Below are 8,448 nucleotides of genomic sequence, written 5' to 3' on the forward strand. Positions count from 1 at the left end.
AAACGGAGGATGGCAACTGTGATACAAATCTTAAGGAAAGCCTGAGGTGTACAGCGAAGAAACTAGAGGCTTGTAAAGATTACTGGACTCATGGAAAAATTTTATTTGTATTTGGGAAAAGCCAACATGACTTCTGTGAAGTCCTTCTTCAGAAAAACCTTGAAGCTCTTTAAAGACTTAAAAAAACATGTGGATATTAATGATCTGGATAATAATAGCCTCTCACCAAATGCTTTAAGAAAATTAAACATCCCCAAGAAAGGAGAAAAGTTGTGATAGCATAGCTTCTGCATTCATGGCTGTGCTTATGACACCGATGCTTTTTTTTTGTTACCTTCCTTAGGTGGAAGGAACTACCCCTTCACGTGTCTTTAGTTCATGTTTCAGAGGTACTGAAGTTTTTATAATTTAAAAAGGACTTTCAAGAATCAGAAGAGATAAAGGCAGAAAACAATGAAACCCAAAAGATATGATACTTATTCTGGGACATTATTTTTTCTTTATAAGAAGAGAAAAAGATGTTGAATAAGCAGGAAAAAATTCGTAAAGCAAGAATCATATAAAAGGTTTTAGGTCACTGATAATTTCCAGCCAAAAACTACTTTTTAATCTTCTATTTCAGGAATATAGTGAGACATTTTTATTTCAGGCAAAGGAGTTTTAGCTGAAGATCTGAAAGAGCATAAGAATTTCCAAGAAGCTGATCTAGTTGTTTATTCTACTAGTAATAATGCTGGCATATGAGTACAGAATACTGTATTTTTGCAAAGGTCACTAATATATATGGAGTCATCCTTCTGGTGAGACAATTTTTTATTACATTAATAAGTTACATTTATCATTGTCTTATAGTTATCAATTCTGTGAAAATACATTATTTAAATAATGAAAACCTTGATCAAACTTTGAGCCAAATTAGCTTCTGAGAGACTTGATACTTTGCTTCACTGAAACTGGTAGAAGAAATATGAGAATCAGTGTCTTTGCCTTTGACATTTTGTGAAATTTTAGATCTCCCAGTTTGGGCACTCCAGTGGGTTCCAACCTCTCTCCCAGCTCTCCTCGGGTCAGTGATATGATAGTATAGTGAAGCGAGTTATGTCATGTTTGGTAAACAGTTCCCAGCCCAAAGAAACTCCATTTTAAGTGTCCTTTTTGTGCAATAACAGATGTTCTACAGATGGCTCTCTTGTCAGCCTTGTCCAGAAAACCATATTTGCTACAAAATAAAGTGTTTAAATAATCAATATTGATTTTTTTTTATGCTGTAAAGTAAGAATAAACTATGTAGACAAAAATGCATGTCTTAATTTGTAATAGTTAGCCCACACTCTAAAAAGAGTAAATATTCACATTAGTAGCTACTAATTATAATGTATTATTTGAAAACAAACTAATAACAACTTGTTTATTTTTATACTTTTGGGACAACTAAATACTGAAAACTATTAAAATCAAATTATTTCCTCAAATCTGTTTTGTAATGTGTATTTAGAGGTGGGAGTGGTGTTGAGAGGTTGACAAGACAATTTACCTTATACAGGGAGAGGTAATTATCCCTTGTCAATTAGATACTAAATCACTGAGCTACAAGCAGCTGGTGATGCATAACTATCATTATAACTTCAGACTGTTGCCTCATTTCTCCTAGTTTTATTTAGCAGTTTCAAAGGCAGGATAAGTTACTTTTATGGCAAGAAATTTAGTGAACATGTGGAAATTTTAAAAAAAAGGTAGAAGAAAGGGTACTATAATTTTAAACTGCAATGATGGTTATGCACCACCAGCTGTTTATAGTTCAGTGATTAAGAATATAATTGACAAGGAATAATTACTACCTCTCTAAACAGGGTGAAGAGTGCTTTTGCTGTGATAAGGTTGGAGAATGGCCATATGAGGAAGGACCCAAATGTTTGACAGAAATAATTTTGTCTTTTCCTTCTGTTTAATAGCTTTAACATTTGAGGCTGAATTCTGTTCTGGATTGTATCTGCATATCTCCACTGGCTTCAGTGAGTTTGCCTTGGTGTAATGGAATTTGAAAGAGTGAACTGACTTTGCACGCATAATTGAAGCAGTCACAATGTATTTGTATGATGGTTTGGTATCGTAGTCAAATACAGACCTTATGCTGTGTCCATGTTTAAACCACAGAAATCACAGAATCACAGAATATGCTGAACTGGAAGGGACCCACAAGGATCATTGAGTCCAACCCTTAGCCCTGCACGGGAGCATCCCCAAGAGTCACACCATGTACCAGAGAGTATTGTCCAAAGGCTTCTTGAATTCTGTCAGGCTTACTACTGTGTGAATACCAAGACCAAAGGATCTATGACATTATGTGACAAACTATTTTCCCTTTCTCCAACTGAAGAGTTTCTAGTTGATACTTGACAATAAATTTCTCGGGCAAGTCAGACTGTCATGGAAGGAAAATGCCACTGAATCATCCAACAGCACAGTTTGAATAGTCACTGAACTAAGGTGATGGGACCATTTAAATGTTTGGCTAGTTGTGTCATTTGAGCATGATATGAAAACTAAAGTGAAAACATTACTTTGACAGTAAGAAAAAATACCTTAAAGTTATTTGGATAGTTGTAGAAAAATGGCATATTACATAAGGGTCGCTATCCAGTTCTGAGAAAGCTACATAACAGTATTTCATACTCTCTTTGTGCCTATTTGCTTTCCCTTTGAAAAATCCTACAGCAAGACAAAGGCAGAAAAATGTTAAATTTTTAGAAGCATCGTAGAAGTATGTGTCCAGGTGAGGAGAAAAACCTCTAGAGTGATATTTTTATAATCCTATTGCAGAATAATAATCCCATTGTTGCCTGGTGTATACAGCGGTCAAATAGGTGGGCACATTATATATAATATGCTACAGTTCTTTCATTAGTTTATATCAGTCAGCTCTTAGTCCTTGTTTTGCAAACCTTTTCCTCCGTAACTGGATCACTGAAGTTGCTCTTCTATAGGCGAGTTTTCTTGGCCCACAGGCTTTTTCTCCCAGTTCCTCTTACTGCATTCACAGCTGTGCATGTAGAGCAATATTTGGTCTTCAATATTCAGTGTGTAGCCTCTCACTCCTCCACATAGTATTGGAACCTCAGACCAATCTACCATCAGTCAACTAGATATCTTTTTTGACATTACTGTATTCCGATTATTTGCTTCCCATTGATTAATTGCCCTAGTTTTTTTTTCTCTCTTTTTGGTTTATTTCATTTTTCAAGCAATTAGATTTTTCTCAAGTTTAAAACCCGTTCTTACCTTTAAAACTGTAATAAATAAATGTCTGAAACTCTGGAAAACAGCTAGAATTAGCAACTGGTGTAATAGTGTTTTCCATGGTAAAGGTAAAAGTCTACCTCTACTTCTGCTGGGAAGAGTGCTTCCTTGGACATTATAAGAGAAATTAAATAATTAATTTTTTTCAGGAAGCCACAGGGGTTTCAGCTCCAGCTGTAGTATACATAACTCTGAGTTTGCTTTCATTAATATATACAGCAACATATGTGTATGTCATGTCATGTCATGTCATGGCTAGGCTTCACCAACGAAGATTTGGGAAGGGCTCTACCCACATTTGTTACAAGCGCGTTGGTGGCTAAAAAGGCCAATATGAGATAGACAAGTCCGGTTGCAAAAGGCACAGTATACAGCAACATATGTGTGTAGGAACTATGTGAAACAACCTACTGGAATAAAACATGACACAAAGACCTCTTTTTGAGGAAAATATGAAAGGAAGACTAACACATATAACATGATGGTCGTCCCATTTTATTCACCAATAACAACCATTTAGAGTGCAGTGTGAGAAACTGTAAAAACTCTTCATAATTATCATAATATTCCTTGTAATTATCATAATTATCTCACTGTCTTTAAGCTTCAGGTAACAAGAAAAATTCTAAATAAGAGAGATCAGTGTCCTAACGGTCACTTGCTTGAATTCTTTTATGACGTAACAATTGCCTATCTTATCACAGTTTCATCACTAAAGGATTATTAAGAAAAGGACTATGTGATGAAAAAAAATAAAGTGAAGCCACTGACTCTCTTAGTTATGTAAATATTTATATCATCAGTTATAAAAATATTATTATAATGTGTAATTGTTATTTATAACATATCAAAATAAAGTTTTTCAGTCAAGAGCTAGATCCCTATCTGAATTCAAGAGATGATGAATTCAACACTGTGATGAAATTCAAAGCTCCTTTCCACAGACTACCTAGCTTTTGAACTATAAAGAATACTGCAGACTGAAACTGTTGTGGTCAACACAAACTGGTAGATTAATAAACAGATGAAAATCTGGTCTTCTGCATAAAGCATTGTATTTAATCAAGAAGCAGAGACAAATGTAGTTCCAGTCCATTTTTAAGCTGTATCAATTAAAATATAATTCTCTTGCATCCCAGTAAAGTGTTCTTATCACTTAGTTGCTAGCTACAAGGAGAACAGTGGTCCTCCCAACATCTGTCTTGAAACACAGAGCCCTTCTCTGTAGGGAATTTCAGACTTTTCTGTGTTGTGTGTCTCAGGTGACTGGAAGCATCAGACATTTAGCTCATCCAGGAAACCTGAGCTCAGAGACAGGTACATTCAAATACCTTTCTGTGTGCTTACTGTTTTCATTCATCTACTCCTGCTTACTAGATGAGACCTTGACAGATGTCACAGACTGAGGTAGGTTTTTGGTCAACTTTCAAAGACATTTTTTCAAATACTGGCTTAAGTTATTGCTCAGTTACTGCTGAGTTCTAAAACGATAATTGTAATGTTTTATAGTTAACTTCTTAATTCATTAGACATTTTGGGTAAAATAAGGCTGCAGGTAAGATATTGTGCAGTTACACATAAATAAGTTTTCTGAAACACTATTTGTAAAAGAAACCAATCGCATTGAAGCTTGAAACAATTCATCCTTGTAAGACATTTCTATTCTTAAATGAAGTGTGATTGGATCTAAATTTGCACTTTTGGGTTACTTAGTAGCATTTGTGATTTGAAAATGTTGGTTTTTTATTTCCATAATACGTTTATAGAGAACAAGTAACTCTTCTGGCTTTCCTTTGCTTTCTAGCTGACAAGACTGCAAAGTCATACATTGATATAGGATGTTAACTGTCACATTCTTACTTTGTTACCGTAAAGAAGAAGCTGGTGGATGGTGATTCTGTCCCAGTTGCAAGATGTTGATGCTTCTTTAAGACATTTTCTACATTATTCTTTTGGGAAATCATTTCTTTTATGTTTGGACAGTCTGTGGTTCTCTGCAAAATGTCACATGAAATCAAAGGACCTATCAAAATGAAGACAACCTGCTGAGATAAATTTATTAAATATACTTTTTCCACAAGACATCTCTTTGAGGTTTTGTCGTCCTTTGCTATTCGCATTATAAAAAACATCAAGTACACATCATTATAAATAAAACCTTTAAAAGGTAATCAGATGGATCTTTCAGAAGTTACCATTTTTGTTCCTGTTCAGAAAATATAATAAAAGTGCATTGAGAAGGAACACTGAAGCTGAAGAAAATAAAAGGGAAAAGAAAACCCAGAAAACATAGTAATTTTGAATCAGATTAAATTTCACAACAAACGATACTCTGATTTATACTTCTGTGAACTCAAAAACAGAATCCTCTGAACTCTTCCGGGGTAACACAGAAAGACATCAAGCTGATTAACCTACTTTGCCACCCACGAGAAAAATATCAGATAGAAGAGGCGCAAACCGGTCTGGCACTGCTGCCTATCTACATTTCCTACCTTTGCTCAGATTTACAAGATTTCTGTCTACTCTTTTCTCCAGACACTTGAGATCCCTCTGAATGAATTTTGAGAATACACCATTCTGGTGTATCAACTACTCCAATGTTTTGTCTTGTCTGCAAACTTGCTGAGGGTGCACTCCTTACACCCCATTATTAAGTTCATTAATGAAGATGTAAAAACAGAATTTATCCCCACATGGACTCCCAGGGTACACCACTAGTGACTGGCGTCCAGATGGACATCATCCTGCTGCTGATTAGCACCCTCTGAATCAGGTAGTTCAGCCAGTTTTCAATCCTTCTCATCTCTTCAGTCCCAGTCTTAGCACTGTGATGACATGATATGCTTTGACATAGCCTGCTCTCTCCATTACCAATACTAGTTTGTCTCTCTTCATGGTGCTGAGCTAAAGTCTAATCTTGTGACTGCTGACAACCTGCAAGAGGGAAATGCTGTGTTGCAGACAATCAGCAATACTACCTAAATTTATTCAGCAGTATGCATCAGTGTTTCTATATATGCCTGTAGAGAGCAGGAAAGAGGCAGAGAAGCCTAGAGAATGTGTTGATTTATGATGAAAATTCATGGTGGAAATATCTGAATACCATCTCCATATTAAGCTGAAAGGAGGAATCAGGAAAAGCAAAAGAGATGACAGCTTAAGTTTTCAGGCAAGAACATAATTGGATGTCAGAAAAAGTTCAGAATGTAATAAATTTCACAATATTTAGCTCACAGAACTGAGTAGAGTAGAATAAGAATCTATGCATCAGAGAGAGTTTGGAACCAAGAAGAGGAAAGAATTGGAGTCAGATAGGCAATCAGAAGAAAAAAAAATAATCAAGAACCAAGATAAAATTTTAGGCTCTAGGTACTCTTCAAGTTCATGAGCTTTTTAGGGATGGCATGGGTATCTCTGTATGAAATTTTGGTATGGTACTGGAGGGCCTTTTTTTGTCTCTGGAGGCAAATGAACAGATGGTTGCAAAGAGTCATTCCCCTTTCCCAGGGCAACAGTCATAAATTTTCAGTGAATGCCATTTACTAATTAAGATACATGCTTATATATGCCATAGGAACTAGCTAAAGTTGAGTTTGTTGTTGTCTTTATTGCAATGTGAAAATTTGAGCCTGAACAGATCACAAGAGATCTCAGGATTTTCTCTGTGCTTTGGTCTTTGGATCTGTGTATCCTGATTACAGAAAGACTGGGCTGCACATGCTCATTCATTTGCATGAAGAGAGAGAAACGTAATCCCAGGGCAGGAAAACCTTATCTATAAGAAGGTGCTCCCATAAAGCCGAGGTGGCATCACCAGAACTTCAGGCATCCACCTGTCAGGTGGATCGATGCTGGACCCAGGACTGACGATCTCCTTCCCCTTCCCTTCCCCATCTCATCTCCCTTTACTTTTCTCTTTCTTCCCTCATTCTTTTTATTCTTTTATTTTTATTATGGGGGAAATATATATACCAATTTCCATGCCACGTAGTTCGATAAAAAGCTTTCTGAGCTTTTTTTGGACCCTTTTGGCTTTTGTCATTCCTTTTTTACCACGGGCATCTATAAATCTTGAATGTTCCCTTCTGTGGAGTGGGACACAACAGTAAGTATGTACGTAATAAAATAATACTAACAAAATGGTACTATCTGTTGAAAGGAAAGTGTTAAAACCTGTATCAGCAGTGTACTGTCCTTGATAATATATATGAGGATGAATAATAGAAAGTTTAAGCATCTGTTTGGCTACTTAGAATACTTGCTAAATCCCTCTGTGTTTCATAATGTCAGTACACTTCCAGCTTTTCATTAACCACCTCTGAAGCTGCAAAGCAGATGAGTTACTATCTAAGTATGTATTAGTTTGTTCATTAAAACTGTCAAATTACTTGCAATGTGCGCAGGAGAAGCTTCTGATACTGAATTTAACTGTCAAACTAGAGAAGTGAACACCTATATCTGTCACAAATCAAACTTCCAGCACATGGATTTCCCTTTGGATGCTGCACAAATCGTTACAGCAGACGTTATGACATGCCAAGGCATGCCAAAAATCACTGTGACAGAACATTTCAAATACTCCTGCTCTCAATATTCTGAATCAAACCACTTTTGTCCTTGATTTCTTAGGCTTTCCCTTACACAATCAACTGGTGATGGCTACACAACTTTGCCACATTGTCAAAGTTTTATTTGCTTAAAACAATATTTTCATGTACTTTGAGAGTCTTTCATGTTTTGTTGATGGATGTTCTGCATCTAAAATTCATTCTAAGATGCCGGAAGTCTGGTAGATTACTTCAGTCTAGAATGCCAGAGATATGTGAAGTGAATGAAAACTGACAAACTATATCCTAAGACCAATACTGTAAATGAAAGTACTAACTGCATCTGACACCTAAGGAGAAAAAAAAAAAAAAGACAGCATTTGTGACTACAGCTTTAGAACATGATAAAAAGATCAAGAAATGCACCATAGATGTTAGATCTAAAAATTGTATTCCCTGATAAAGAATACTGAATCATCTCTATTGCCCTGACTCAAAACTGTCATCACAAATTTACAAAAACTCAAGCCATTTTGTACTTTACCTGTCTGTCACTATTTCCATGAACTGCATATAATGAGAAATATTGTAAAATACCATT

The sequence above is a fragment of the Manacus vitellinus genome, unplaced genomic scaffold, assembly GCF_001715985.3.
Source record: "Manacus vitellinus isolate BGI_N305 unplaced genomic scaffold, ASM171598v3 scaffold_11_pilon, whole genome shotgun sequence".
In the NCBI taxonomy this organism is placed as follows: domain Eukaryota; kingdom Metazoa; phylum Chordata; class Aves; order Passeriformes; family Pipridae; genus Manacus; species Manacus vitellinus.